Source organism: Suricata suricatta, chromosome 7 (genome assembly GCF_006229205.1).
Source record: "Suricata suricatta isolate VVHF042 chromosome 7, meerkat_22Aug2017_6uvM2_HiC, whole genome shotgun sequence".
NCBI lineage: Eukaryota > Metazoa > Chordata > Mammalia > Carnivora > Herpestidae > Suricata > Suricata suricatta.
The window spans coordinates 62,068,718-62,085,323 of record NC_043706.1 but is presented as its reverse complement, the minus strand read 5'-3'; the positions used below and the strand labels follow the sequence as shown (position 1 = coordinate 62,085,323).

The window sequence follows — 16,606 nt, the reverse complement described above, 5'->3', positions numbered from 1 at the left end:
AGTCAAACATCTGAAACCCAGAGATGAAGAAAAAATTCTTTAAAGCAGACACCCCAAAGGGCACCTGGATGGCTCGGTCGGTTAAGCATCTGACTTCAGCACGGGTCATGATCTCATGGTTGGTGAGTTTGAGCCTCACCTCAGACTATGTGCTCCTCTAATTGCCTCAGTGGTGGGATTCTGTTTCCCTTCTCGGGATTAAGTCCCTGCATCACTTGTTGCCCTATAACTCTTAGCATCATATATTTATCATATATATCATATATCATAATTTATCATATATTATTCCATATGATGTATTTGAATAGATCTTACCTCAAAAATTTAAGATCCTGGAGGGTGGAGACTGTGAGGTAGTCTCTAATATTCTTTTTTCATTGCCTATAGAGCCCAGCATGGTGGTTTATACATGGCAATGGCTCAATAATGATCTGTTAGAAGAAAGAGATAAGTAATTACAAAAGAGTGTAATCCAAATTATTTACCTAATTGTCAAAACTTTATTTAATTGGTTCTAAAATAGTCTTTCTCAAGCTTCACTAGGCAAGCCCTTTTCTTGGTTATCTAAGATGCAATATATCTGCATCATATCCATCCCAATGATAGTTTTCAAAATCCTACAGACTACTCAAATCTCATTTCAATTGAGACTTAGTTGAGACTAAGTTTAAAGTAATTAAGTAAGCATCCATTCAATAGAAACAAATCACAGAGATACCCCACCCAAATAAATAAAATGTATATTTAATCTGCTTCAGTAAAAAAGAAATAGAACTCCATTACCTATGTACAGCTTGTTTTCAGTTATAAAAACTCATAAGGTGGTTATATGGCAATAACTTTCATGACTATAAGGTAATTTTTTCTGCTCTCCTCTGATATACATGAATTATAGTAATAGAAAATCATATATCAATAAGCTAAAATCACACACACACACACACACACACACACACACACACACACACACATATTTGGCTGGAAGAATAGGTGTGAGATCCCTCCAGCATTGTACTGGTTTAGATAACACTAGTTATAGTAAGTAACAGATAAACCACCAAAACTCACTGGTGCAACACAAGTTTATTTCTCACTCACCCAACAGTGCATGTAAACATTTCTAGTGTGACAGTGACCCAGAAACTCAGCCTCCTTTCTATCTTGTGCTTCTTCCACATATGACTTTCAAGATTCATCTGGAAACCAAGAAGAGAACAAAAACGATTCTGTAAGGCAATCAAATCCAATCTAAAGAAAAATGGGTTATCACTTCTTTTGTTTCCTTAGCCATTAGGCAATAAATTAGTAGTGGACATTAATCACTAGGGGTCTAAAATTAGATATTTAGGATAAACTGAAAAACAATTCATAAATACTGGTAGCATAATACATGAGTTGGTTTACTCTTTGTCCGTATACTTGTCTCTGCCACTTTGCCTTGATGAAAAACGTACAGCTCTACTAAATAATTGATTATATTTTTTTGTCATTTTCAAATGCAGAAATAAGATTCTCTATTGAAATTAATTTTTATGGTGTTCTGTGAAAATAATTCCTTTCTGATGAATTTAAAGGTCTTTATTTTTTTTAATTAAAAAAAATTTTTTTAATGTTTTATTTATTTTTGATACAGAGAGAGACAGAGCATGAGAGGAGGAGGGTCAGAGAGAGAGGGAGACACAGAACCAGAAACAGGCTCCAGGTTCTGAGCTAGCTGTCAGCACAGAGCCCGACGCGGGGCTCGAACCCATGAATGTGAGATCATGACCTGAGCCGAAGTCGGAGGCTTAACTGACTGAGCCACCCAGGCACCCCAAGGTCTTCTTTACTTTAATAATTCGACTCAAAATTTAAGGTTCAAAATGTGAAGTATCCCATGATGAATATAACTTAAACTTACTTCATCTTATAATGGCTCCATCACAGTAACTCAGTAAAATTTGGGTAGAAGATTAAAATATACATACAGTTTAGAACTTGTTAAGAAAATAAGTATAATTAAATAGGTATGTTAAAAACATATTTAAGAATAATCATTAAAATAATAAAAATATATTTTATAGCTTCTACCCCAGTGGAGGGGGATAAAATTATAGAGTCATTGGAAAACACACATTCTGTTCTATCTAGACACATGATAGCACTGCATTTCCCTGCCCATTTGAATGCGGGTATGTCTATGTGACTTCTTTTGGTCAAGGGCATAGGGGTGGGAGGGGCTTGTGTAGATGGCAGCTTATGAGCCAAGTAGGTGTTTAGCATATTCTCTTTTCTCTGCTTCTCTTAGGAAGCGTGAGTTGAGATGCAGCCTGCATCAGTTTAGGTTTCTGAAATGACTAAATAAGTCAACCCAAAATGATCATGTAGAATGAATGAGAAATAACCTTGGCTTGAAACCACCAAAAGTTTAGGCTTTGTTATTCCAACAGTCCAAGCTTTTTCTGACCAGCAGTCAAATTGAAACCATGAAAAGCGAAAATTAAAGATAAAGTAAAAAAGGTTGGGAAACAGAAAACAATGCAACAGTAGGACTAAATATGTTATAAATCACAATAAAGGTAAGTAGATGAATCTACCTACTAAGAGAGTTGTTGGATTAGATTAAAAATGATATGCTTTTAAAAAACATATTGTATGGGGCACCTGGATGGCTCAGTCAGTTAAGCATCTGACTTTGGCTCAGATCATGATCTCATGGTCCGTGAGATCAAGCCCCACATGAGGTTCTGTGCTGACAGCTCAGAGCCAGAAGCCTGCTTCAGATTCTGTGTCTCCCTCTATCTGCCCCTCCCCCATTCGTGTGGTCTCTCTCTGTCTCTAAAAAATGAATAAATGTTAAAAAAAATTTTTTTAAACACACACTTTATAAGCACAAACATACACAGTGCATTAGTTCAAGTTTTCCAAGAAGCTAAGACAGGATTAAATGTGTAGGAAATTGACTGGAGAAAATTCTTGTGAGGACAAAAGGGGAAGGTGGGAAAGGAATGAGAGCCTTCTGACAGATGTAGGTCTGAACCGTATGAAGGTCAGGGGGAAGCAAGGATGGGATTGGAAGGTCTTGTACTGCAGTGCAGTTCCAATAAATTTTTTGACACTCTGATCTAGAGCCCTTGAATCAAAGTCACCTGGTTGATGAGTCTACATGTCCCAGAAATGGACCTGTATTAGTTCTCTCAATATGCTCAGCCTTTCACTGAGGAAGGCATGGCCTCATCATGAACATGGACTTGAATCCAGAATAGCAAAAGCTGGGAAACTGGTCACTTATGCTTTCTGATCAGGAGATCTGAGTCATGCATTTTTATGGCTGTTACAAACAGACAGTTATATACAAAGAGATGGGAAATTTCTATTAAGCTAAACCAAAGACAAAAGAAAGCAGCCTAAGAATAGTGCTATCAGATGAAAGAGTTACCAGCTAAAAGCATTTAAAGGAATAAAGAAAGAAAGTAATAATAAAAAGAATCTGTGATGGCCTTGCACTTGTCAATCCAGCTACATTGGAACTAGGCTTCCCAGAATTCCCTTCCCTGTATATTTCCAGATTAGGTTGGCCTCAACAGAAATTTGTATACATTTGGAAGGCGGAAGTTAAGTAATAGCTATTTTGTGCTCTGCAGCTCCGCTGTTGCAGTGCCTGAAGAAGCCCCTGTGCCAAGAGCTCCTCTGACTCCTGCTGGGTCTTGTCCTGAAGCTTCTTCAACTTCTGCATCCTTATACACAGTTCTGTAGCAAAAGGGCATTAGCTTCTTCTATAGGTCACCTGCATCATCAAAGGTCAAGGCTTGAAGACAGTGAAATACAAACACAGGTTCCAGTTTGTCCACCAAGTTTCCAGCTTGTCCCTACTAGTTCTGTTTTCTTGCTCTTACAACTTCATGTCCATTTTCCTTCTCACCTGTTTTCCTGCTGTCCTCAAGTTCAGCATCAGACAAGAGGGAACATAGATAGTTTAACCAGAGTCCACAACTATATATGGTCAAACACCTATACTAAATCCCTCTTTCAACATTATTTACAGTGTTCTGATTCTCTAATTATGTGCTAAATCACGAAGAATTATCAAAAATAATGAGACAATTAAAAATAAGGTGACAATTAAAATAAGGAGACAATTAAAAAAGATGGTGGAATACCATGGGTACAACTACAAAGCACCCACATCAGTGTAAATAACCCAGAAATGACCTGAAGACTGGCAGAACAAACTCCTCACAGCTAAATTTAGGGAAGAGGCCACATCAAAGAGGGTAGGAATGGCCAAGACACTGTCACGAGCTAAGGAGACCCACAGGGACTCTCTTCAGGAGGGAAGAACTCTGTGGATCCTGAGAGGGGAAAGAAACAGACCTCACACGAGGCACCCCAGCCATGGGGAACCCACACGGGGAAAATGAATCCCCATAACATTTGGCTTTGAAAACCAGAGGGGCATCATTTGTGAGTTCTTACAGATAATGGGGCTTGACACATGGAACTTGAAAAATCAGTGAGCTTGATTCTGGGAGAGCCTGGAGGGCATAAGGAAACTTCTTAAAGACAGAGCACAACAAACAGCCCTGCTTAGCACTTTGAAAACACCTGGCCAGTGCAGGAAGGATATTTATTTATTAATCTCAGAACATGTGCTGGAGGGGCAGGGATAGTGGGGAAACCTCTAGAAACAAAGAAGCTGGCAGACATTACTTCTCTTCCCCAACCCCTGCCCTCAACACTAGGATACTTGCAGGAACCAGCACAGTGCCAACACTCAAACTAACTTGCTAACACCCTGCGTCCCACCTCGATGTTCTCCTGCAGACCTCCCCCTCCAGTATGCCCTTGGCAGGAGCCCATCCAAACCAGTGCCACAAACCTGACAGTGTGCAAGCAGCCCCAACAGGTATCAGTACCACTCCAAAGTGACTCCTGCTCTGGGGAGAGGAGATGATAACCACACACACCAGTCCAACCGCAGCCCCAGCAGCATGCTGGGAGCAAACATCTGTTCTGACCATAGGACCTGCCCACCAAAAATGCTTCTCAGGGCACAGGACAGAGAAAGTGCCCTGCATTTCGGTGCTACTGCATCTCTGGTAAATGCCTGTTCTGACTCAACACAAGCACAAGGCAGCCCCAGCCTGGCCCACTGACAACACAGGGACCAAACACCACCCACAACGGGCAAAGAGCCACTGCAGATGAATGCACTAATGCCAAAAGGTGCACACAACACACAAAGGAGACAGCCCTGAAGTGTCAGGTCTGGTGAATAGGGGACACTGCAATGCACTATAGGATCTCTTTTTCATAAGGCCACTACTTTCAAAAGCAAGTGATGTAGCAGACTTTCCTAACACAAAGAAACATAAAAGACAGACAAAATGAGGGCACATGGGAATATGTCCCAAATGAAAGAATAGGAAAAAAATCCTAGCAAGAGATCTAAATAAAACAGAAATAAATAATATGCCTGATACAGAATTTAAAGTAATGATCATAAAAATACTCACTGGACTTGAGAAAAAAGTGGAGGACTTCAGTGAGACCCTTAATAATGAGACAGAAAACATTAAAAAGAAAACAATCAGATATGAAGAACTCAATAAGTGATATTAAAAATAAACTGATGGAGGGGCACCTGGGCGACTCAGTCAGTTAAGCATCCGACTTCATTCAGTTCAGATCATGATCTCATGGTTCATGAGTCTGAGCCCCATGTAAGGCTCTGTGCTGACAGCTCAGAGCTTAGAGCCTACTTTGGATTCTGTGTCTCCTTCTCTCTCTCTGACCCTCCCCAACTCATGCACTTTCAGTCTCCAGCTCTCTCTCTTTCTCTCTCTCTCTCAAATAAATAAACATAAAAATATTTTTTAAAAAATTAACCGAATGGAATAAATAGCAGACTACAGGAGACAGAAGAATGGATCAGTTACCCAGAGGACAGAGTCATGGAAGTAGTCAAGAGAAAGAGAAAGAGAAAAAAATAATAATAAAAAAATAAATTAGATTTAGGCAACTCAACAACACCATCAAACATAATAACATTCACACCATAGGAATCCCAGAGGAAGACAGAGAAAAGGAGACAGAAAAAGTATTTCAAGGACTAATAGCTGAAAAATTCCCATGTGGTAAAGGAGACAGAAATCCAGATCAAGGATGCACAGGGATCCCCCAACAAAATCAATCTAAGGAGGTGAACCCCAAGACACAGAGTAATTCAAATGGAAAAAAGTAGTAATAAGGAGAGAATGTTAAAAGCAGCAAGAGAAAACAGTCACATACAAGGGAAACCCCATAAGGCAATTAGCTGATTTTTCAGCAGAAAGTTTGCAGTCCAGAAGGGGGAGGCATGATGTATTCAAATGCTGAAATATGCAGCCAAGAATACTCTATCCAGTAAGGCTCTCATTCAGAATAGAAGAAGATATAAAGAGTTTCCCAGACAACCAAAAGTTAAAGAAATTCATCACCATTAAACCAGTCTCACAAAAAATGTTGAAGGGGACTCTTTGAGTGGAAAGAAAAGCCAAAAGTGGGAGTAAGAAAAGTAGGAAGCATAAAAGCAGTAAAAATAAACAATCAATATAAAAATCAGGCAAGGTATTCATAATAAAAGGATGTAAAGTATGATGCCATACATTTAAAATGTGAGGGAGGGGGGAGAGGAGTAAATAATTGGTTCAAATTAATGCTACCATCAACTTAATATAGACTGCTATGTGCATAAGATGTTATATTCAAACCTAATGGGAACCTCAAATAAAAAAAACAGTAATAGATATGCAAAAACAGAGAGAAAAGAATCCAAGTATATCACTAAGGAAAGTAGCAAACCATAAGAGAAGGGAGAAAGAAAAGAAAGGTACAGAGAAGAACTATAAAAACAATCATAAATAAATAACAAATGGCAATAATTATATACCTATCAATAGTTAATTTGAATGTAAACGGAAATTTAAATGCCAATCAAAAGAGAGGGTTAATGAAATGGATACAAAGACAAGACCCATCTATCTGCTGCCTACAAGAGACTAATTTCATACTTAAAGACACAGATTGAAAGTGAAGGGAGAGAAAAGAATTTATTATGCAAATTGAAGTGAAAAGAAAGCCAGGGTAGCAATACTTATATAAGACAATTTATACTTTATAACAAAGACTTTGACAAGAAATGAAAAAAAGACACTATATAATCATAAAGGGAATAATCCATCAGGAAGATAATACAGAATACAAAAGACATTCAGATTGCCAATAGACACATGAAAAGAAACTCATCATCAACAACACTCAACGTCAGGGAAATACAAATCAAAACCATAATGAGATATCACCTCACACCTGTCAGAATGGCTAAAATCAACAACATAAGAAACAAGTCCTGAGAAGGATGTGGAGAAAGGGAAACGCTCTTGCATTGTTGGTGGGGATGCAAACAGATGTAGCCACTCTGGAAACAGTATAGAGGTTCTTCAAAATGTTAAAAATAGATCTACCTATGATGCAGCAATTGCACTACTAGGCATTTACACACAGAAGGCAAAACTACTAATTCAAAGGAATACATGCACCCTGATGCATATAGCAGCATTTTTTACAATGGCCAAATCATGGAAACAGCTCAAGTGTCCATCAACTGAAGATAAGGAAGGTGTGGTATATATATGCAATGGAATATTATTCAAGGATAAAAAAGAATGAAATCTTGCCATTTGCAATGACATTGATGGAGCTAGAGAGTATAATGCTAAGTGAGATAAGTCAGTCAGAAAAACACAAATATCATAGGATTTCACTCATATGTGGAACTTAAGAAACAAAACAAAAGAGTAAATGAAAAAAGAGACACACCTAGAAACAGAGTCTTACCTATAGAAAACAAACCGGTGGTTACCAGAGGGGAAGTGGGTGAGGGAATGGGTGAAGTAGGTGAAGGAGATTAAGAGCACACTTATCATGATGAACACCAAGTAATGTGTAGAATGGCTAAATCACTATATTGTACACCTGAAACGAATATAACACTGTATGATAACTATGCTGAAATCAAAAGGAAAACAAAACAAAAAAAGACTAACAAGACATACAAAGTCACAATCACAGTATAAGAGTTTAACACATTTTTATTAGAAACAAAAAATAGTAAATATATAAAAGATTTGAATAATATTGGTCTCATATACATAATATTAAAAAGTTTGTTTTATGTATGTATTCTACAGGTGTATGCCTAGAAAATAGAAAAAAAAAGACTTCAATATACAAGTAGTTATACTGTCCACAAGCAAGCTTCAATAAGCTGTAAAGAAATTATATATATTTTCAGATAATTAAATTATAAATTACCAGTAAAATATAGTGAAACATTTATATGTGAATAGAAACTAAAAATTCCTGCATAATCTTTGAAGCAAAGAGGAAACAGCAATGGAAATTTCAAAATATTTTAGAGTGGTTTTACTATATAGTACATATAAAAATGTATGTGACAATGCTAAAGTACATTATAGCATGTTTGTGGACTTAAGTGGATATACTGAAAACAAAATAAAGAATTTTTAAATATGCACCAAGTATTCAACTTAAAAAACAATAATGAACAGTAAAGTCATCCTAAAGAAAATAGAACAAAGGAGTAATAATAAAGGGGAAATTAATAAATGGAAAGCTGAGAAACAATAGCATGGATGAAGAAAACAAGCTATAATCTACTATTCAAGAACCAAAGAATGAGAGATGATATAAAAAACAACATGAGAAAATTTAAAAGACGACTAACAACAGATAGGAAAAAACTTTAGCAAATAAAATTTACAACTTTAATAAAACAGGTAACATTTAGAAAAATATAAATCACTTAAAAACTCAAGATGAAATGGAAAACCACAATAAGGCAATGAAGTTTACAGAAATTAGATTATTAATAGTTAGAGTCCATAAAGCACCAAAGGCCCAAATGGCTTTCAAGGTAACCTTAACTCCAAGGAAAAAACCCAAGGAAAAAAATCTCACTTATAGATGCAAAAATACTCAATAAAATACAAACAAGTGTAATTAACCTATTAAAAAAATATATTCCAGGAAAAGAAAAGTTTATCCCTGATCTTTTCTGATGCAATATCAGAAAATCTATTACATATATACTAAGTAAAGAGAATGATTATACAATCACCTAAATAAATGACAAAAATATAAATAAAATGTTTAAAATTACATTTATAATAAAATATTTTAGTAAACTTAGAAGACAAGACTATTGCCTTACCTTGATAAAGAGTATCTGTGAAAAAGCTAAAGCAAGTTATTATCCTTAACTGTGAAACTTTAGAGCAATTGTTTTAAACCACAAACAAGGTAAAGGTGACTACTACCACCATTTTAAAGTTTTATTGGAAGTTCTAGTCACTGTGATAATTAAAAGAAGTAAATGATATAAGTATTAGAAAGACATGACTATGTTTATTTGCAGATGACCTAATTGCATGGAAAGTCCATAGAAATGTACAAATTATTTAAAATACCAGCAAGTCAAGAAAGTTTGCTGGTTGTGAGATAGGCATTCAAAATAAATTGCAGTTGAATACCATTACAATAACCACTAAAAATTTAAAAAAGAAAACAAGATTCCATTCAAAATAGCATCAAAACCTGTAGATGTTAGGGTTCCACCTAACAAATATGGATGAGGAGACTCAAGTGTATGAAGTTTGAATTTCCCCCAAATTCATCCATAAGTTCAATGTGATTATAGCCAAAGCTCTAGACATTTTTAAGGAGTTTGACATAGTTCTAAAATTTATTTAGAAAATTAAAGAGCCAGGAATAGCTAGAACAATTCTGAAGATGAGAATTAAACAGAGGCTTGTCCTATGAGATAGAACTTTCTATATTTAATGTGGTTAAATGTGCAGACCAGGAACAGGCAAATTGACAGAGTCCAGAATACAAGGATCAGAAATAGACCCAGACACATATCAAGAAGTAATGTGAACATAAGTGTCATTACAAAAAAGTAACAATGAATTATCCAATAAATGGTACAAGGATGTTTGGTTGTCCTTATCAGAGAAAAACTAGGTATCTACTCCTACCATATATAAAAATAAATTTCATGTTTAATAAATACCTAAAAGTGAAAACTAAAATTTTTAGAAGAAAAACATGTAAAAAATCCTTATGAGTATGAAATAGAGGAGAATTTATTAAATGACACATAGTGAACCAAATCCTTAAAAGAAAAGTTTGATGGGGCACCTGGGTGGCTCAATTGGTAAAGCATCTAACTCTTGATTTCTGCTCAGGTCATAACCTCAGGGTTGCTGAGACTGAGTGCACATTGGGCTCTGTGCTAATAGGGTAGAGCCTGCTTGGGATTTCTCTCTTTCCATCTCTGCCTACCCCCTCCCCCTCCCCAACCAATCAATTTCTCTCTCTCCCTCTCTCTTTCTCAAAATAAATAAACAGTAAAAAAGAAAAGATTGATAAACATGACCACATTAAAATTAAAAATTAAAACGTTATTTATCCTCAAACGTTATTTATCTTTTCATGAACACAATGAAAAGCAAAGCAGGCTGGAATATAGAATTTCCAAATGCTCTGAGTTGTGCTTTTTAGTTTACATGAAATCAATTCATATCAAATCTGATCTTTTTTTATGTTAACAAATAGCTGTATTTGACCAGTGGACATGACATCTCTATGTGATTAATTTCCTAATTTTTCTAGTATCTAACAAACTTTTATTTCATATACACTTTTTTAAAAAACCTTAAAACCTTACTAGTTTTATGTCAAAGATATTTGTTGTCATTCTTCCACTTTTGAAAACTTTGTAGTGTTACCCAGAATAACAAGTGTCACTCCTTAAGTATTCAGTAAATGTAAATCAAATAAAATATAATACTATAGGCTTAGCCCTTATGCTAACAATGAGTACTGTATCAGTGACAACCTGGGAGCTCTTTGTTCCACGCCAGAATTAAGTCAAAGAACATTTTCACAGGAGTTCAGAATGTGTTCTGTGATCTACCACCTTGAGCCAACGTGTCCCCATGCCCAGGCCTACTTCATTGGAAATGCACCTCTCAGTTACATTTTCTCTCCTAGTCCTGCTCCTTATTAGTTGGCAGAGACAACTTTTTCCAGGCCAGTAGTAAGGATTTTTTTTTAATTAGCTAAGGAATGGGGTAGTGTTAGGAGCACGGGGAGTCTAAATTACTAGCACTGTTGCATTCCCATTTCTAGTACCATATGGTTAAAATATGCTGAAGGGAAAAGCAACATATGGTTTATCTCTTTCCCCAGAAATTTCGATTTAGTAGTGACATACTTGGTAACAGTTTGAAACAGAGAGATAGCATTTGAAGAAGCCTGAGAGAAGTTGTTCTGTTAAATTCCATTGACATGTCAGTGCAAAAGGGGGTCGCATAAGATGCCCCCCTACTGTCATCATAGGAAGAAATACAGTGTCAAAGAAACTGGAGCATGGAGCCAACAGGATCCTTCGGAATGAACTGATTTCTAGCACCCAGTGACATCTAGAAAGGAAGAGGTTAAGTGAGAGGAACCATCAACCATTAACATTTCTAAACTTCCATTGTGCTTCAATTACAACCTGAGTCAGTGGAGTGACTACATTCAGGAAATGATTATAAGAATAAACTATGTTCTATCCAATTCAGAATATGCTTTTGTGCATTTTTTGATTGCCTATATAATTATGATAGCACCTGTATGCTTTTTTTATGCTAATACATAGTTTTAGATAAAGACACAGGGAAAGAAATTTCTGTGTGTGTGTGTGTGTGTGTGTGTGTGTGTGTGTGTGTGTGTGTTCATTCATCTGACTATCTCTAGAGACAGGATCAGACAGTAGAGACCAAGCAGATTTTGAAACCAGAAAGACTTATTTTAAATCCTGCTTCTCTCACTTATATATGATGACCTAGTCAAGTTACTTAGTGAATCTCAGTTTTCTCATCTGTAAAATAGAATTTATGATACCTGCCAACAGTAGTAAAAAGAATTAAAGAGTGCTTAAACATATGAAGTATAAATCAATAATATAATAATAATGTAACATAATAAAGAGTTGTCTTCTCTACTGGCAAGATAAACTGAATATTCATGGATTGTCAATTTTTTAGTATTCTAACATGTCTTTTAAATTTTTTGTAAATGCCATTATCTGAAAGAACTAAAATATCTCTAAAATCACATATATAATCTCTTGAAAGAGAATTCCTTAAAATGTGATGAACTGTTTTGTTCTCATTATACTTAAAATTTGTGTCATAATTAAAATGTATTGAAACTATAAAATTGGTTTAAGCTCAGTTTATATGAATTTTAACCTAGATGTATTCACATCTATCAACAAGAGCATATTATTACATGTCATAAGGATCTTATGAGTCTTGTAAAATATTGAGCATATTCTTGACTGAAAATCTAGGATCGAGAAAATAGTGGGTTCTGGGTTTAACTTCCTGATGACTCAATCAAAGATCCATACACAACAGATTAGAATATAAGATCTTCACCAACCGATTCAAAGACTTTGTTTTAGATGAGCCCACCCTTCATTCATTCCATCAAAAACACTTATCAAGAGCCAACCAGATTTTAATTACTCCTCTATTTGGTCCCTAAAGGAACAGGCAGCTCACAAACCAGGGGTCCTCTGTCTCGATATCCTTCCATTACCCAACTGCTTTCCTCCATATAAGCCTCTTCTGAATTAGCAATTCCTCCATGAAGTCCAATTTCTATACAAAAGTAGCAAACACTTCTTGCCACCCTTTTATCTCATCACACGACACTTCGGAATCCTTGAAGTCATTCTTAAATAGACATACTTTCTCGAACATATTAGTAAACTAATTACTAGAATAACCCACCAAATAATTCAATATTTTCTGGTTATCTAGGTTATTTGCACTGATATAAATAGTATTTTTAAAAGAAAGAGATTACCTATTAACTTGCTCATTATAAAATAAACAATGAGGATACATGAAATTTACTCAGTTGCTTTTGTGTTAATAAGTAATAACTCCATAGTTGTATTTCTTTTTCTGTTGAAGGCAATAGTAATTATAAGAATGTAGAAAAGCTATTGACTGGATACAGGGATTGCTGTGCAAAAAGGGTCCCAAGACAGCAAGATCAGTCAGGGAAGGCAATTTCAGGAGAGGAGAAAGATTTAACTGTGAGCACTGGGGAGACAGGGTATGAAAGTGCAGAGTGGGGATAATGGAATAAAGTAGAAGAAAGCTGTGACAGGATGACACCTTTTCTAGTACTGTTTTACCACTACAACTTAAGTGAAATTAAAATATTCAAAGTAAGTAAAATTTGATAAAATTTAGGATGGCCACAAAAGACTAAAAGAAAATTCACCTATAGATAGGGTCAACTATAGATTTTGTTACAATTCAGCAGCCAAGCCTTGCAAATCCTTTGGTTGGTTCTCACCACTAGCAGGTCTCCACCTGCATACTCCAAAGATTTTACTCATTACCTGCCTAGTTATTATATTATATTAATCTACGATCATTTACTAATTCATTGTTACAGTAGGGTCTACTTTTATTTCACTATCACAACCAAGTTTCATTTTAGAAGCTTTTTATTGAAGTGCAGTATTCATACAAAAGGCACATATATTATAAACAGATTGCTTCATGAATTTCCATAAAATAAACATACCTGTATAACCAGCACCCCAGCATTAAGAAACAGAACATTACTAACACCCCAGAAGCCCCCCTGTACAAGAGGATATTGATTATGCTAACTTTGAACAGCACAGATTAGCTTTGCTAATTTTTCTACTTTATATAAATGCACTCATACAGAATGGATTCTTTTGTGTGTCTGGCTTTTTTTCATTTAATATAAAGTTTATGAGATTCATTCATACCATGGCAAGTAACAGTAGGTCTTTTGTTTCCACTGCTGTATAAGCATGCTGGTGTGTGGATATACTACAACTTACCTTTCTATTCTAATATGGGGGGCATTTGAGTAGTTATCATTTGGGGGCTACTATGATAGTGTTACTAAGAACATTCCAGTGCTTATAAAATTACAATGAACTACCACATAAAACAATGTTCCTTGGAAAATAATATGATGACATTTCAATTTAATAAATGCTTATATGTTATTTTCTATGCCCTAGAATGTATTTTCAGTACTTTATAGTATTTTGTTTGTTTATTGATAGCATAAATTTAGAGAATCCTAAGCAGGCTCCAAGCTCAGCATGGAACCCGATGTGGGGTTGGATCCCATGTCCTGGGATCACGATGGAGCCAAACTCAAGAGTCTGACGTTCAACTGACTGAGCCTCCCAGGTGCCCCACTACTCTTTTATTTTTAAACTCTCTTCGCCATCCTAGGAGATAGATACTATTATTATTCCAATTTAACTAATGAGGAAATGAAACCACAAGATAGCATAGCTAGTAAATGGCAGAAGCAAAATTTGAATCCAGGTAGCCTAGCACTACACTCTGAGATTGACTTTTTAAAATACTTCTAATATGCATTAGGAGATACTGAATAGTTATTAGTTGCCTTCATTTCTTGGCACTTGGGCAATGGTGTTTGCTGTCATGAGAAGTGACAGCTATGGTGCCCAGGGTGTCCTTGGTGAGTGAAACTCTTGGATATTTCTCAGTCATCAGAATCCTATCTATTTCTTTCCTTGCATCCATTATACTGGCCTAACTTTTTCCTTTTCCATAGAAACTATCTGAGTTTCTGAAAAGATTCTTTCTGCTCCCTGTCCACTAAGAAACACCATACAGTCTCACAATTTCTCCCTCTGCATTTCCACAGGCTTTGCGAAATTCCGTGCCAACACAATCAGGAGATACACACATGCTTCCTTCTCAGGCTAGCCCATCACAACTCTTTTCCCTTCTCAGGACAAGAGAAGAAATACAGAAGTATATTCTCCTAGAATATTTTATTCCTTTATTCATATGAAAAATTTATTTAGCACATGCTATGGAACCAGAAAGTACTAGGTATTGTGGCAAATATAAAATGGAGTAAGAAATACTCTATAATCTTAAGAAGTAACAGTCTAGCGCAAGAAATTAATAAGATTTTATTCTTTAAAGTACGGTACATGAAATACATGTGGAAGGGTGATATTTAAAAGATTTAGTATCTATTAAAGCATAAACATTGGCCAATCACAATGCATGTCATGTGCAGACAATGGCATGGCTGTGTGTAGCTTTGGAATAGCAGCCTGGCATGTCCAAGGCACAGGACTGGATAGAAGGCTGTAGCCAGAACATGGAGCACTTCAAATGCCAAGTGACGTGCCTTGACTTCATTCTCTAAGCCCCACAGAGCCACAGTGCAGTTCTGAGCATGGTTATGATACAATAAGGCTATGTTTAGGGACCTGTTTCTCAGGCCTTGAGCCTACTGGAGACCCAAGGCCACAGAATACTGTTCTTTCCTGTTCCTGTGACTTTATTTCTCAACAACCCATGACGCAAGCACTGGCTTATAATTTTTTCACTCATGACAGCTTTCTCAAAGAGCACAAAGATCAGATCTGGTTAGTTGTGTTTGGACATTTGGGATATTGCAGAGTTGTCATCCGTCAAGAAGCAGACAGCCAGCTGAGCTTTTGACTTGTGTGTGCCAAAGAACAACTGAAATAAAAAGCTCACAAGGGGATGTACAATATGACTGGAATTTCCCTCTGCCAGCTGGCTGCTCTGACACTTGTGCTTCTTTTCATAATGTTTCCCACTTTTGAGGCTACTAAGTAAGGAAGCAGAGGTTAAGCTGGGGGCTGGGCAAATCCCAGTGGAGTAAAATAAATGAAAGAATGTGGAAAGATGTCTCAAAGAGACACTTCTTTTGAATTAAAACTCCATAAGAAGATTCCTTTTAGCACTTAGTTTCTCTCAAATTTGTCCTTTGGGATATGGTTTGCTAATTTCTCCCTTATGAACGGAGCCTTGTTTCATCCACCAAGGATGCATTGGCTAAACTTATCAACTTGGTATAAAACAGAGCTGGAAACTGGGCGGGTGCACTGTCTGTAGGCAGAATGGCATGGTACAAAGAGGGTGAGCAGTGGTCTGAGACTGCTCGGGTGGGACTTGGCTGCACAGTATGCTGTAAGGTCTTGGAAGGATCTCTTATTGTTATTTTCCTCATCTGTAAAATAATATGATAATGGTAACTACCTCATAAATGATAGTGAAGATTGAATGACTTTCAACATACGTAGAAAAGAACCTGACATGTAGTAAGGGCACGCACACACACACACAAAGGTGAGTTGTTTCACCTGTGACTCTTTCCATTCCTTAATACACTTTTGTTAATGAAGCCTAAGTACTATAAGCCACAAACTACTAAAGGTTCATGTATTTCTCCAAAGCACTAATCACTAAAACAAACAAACAAAAACACCTAAAAATATAGAAATATAATGAAACGTCAGATTTTTGGATATTTTTTCCTCTAAGATGACAGACCTCCATTAAGCCCTCTTTCTAATTTTCTGGACAAGCCAGTGTGCTCTGAATACAAACTACTAATAATTCTCTAATTAAACATATGTTAAGATCAC

General features: G+C 36.2%; 1 long non-coding RNA gene across 1 annotated transcript in view; it reads right to left on the bottom strand.

Annotated features, from left to right (window-relative positions):
* Positions 1-321: 321 nt before the first annotated feature.
* The window catches only part of LOC115295915, a 36,438-nt gene continuing 20,153 nt past the window's right edge, over positions 322-16,606 (bottom strand). The window contains exons 2-3 of the long non-coding RNA XR_003910625.1: positions 1,099-1,196; positions 322-431 (exon numbers count right to left, since the gene is read on the bottom strand). This is a non-coding gene — a long non-coding RNA (uncharacterized LOC115295915). The remainder of the gene's footprint in view (positions 432-1,098; positions 1,197-16,606) is intronic.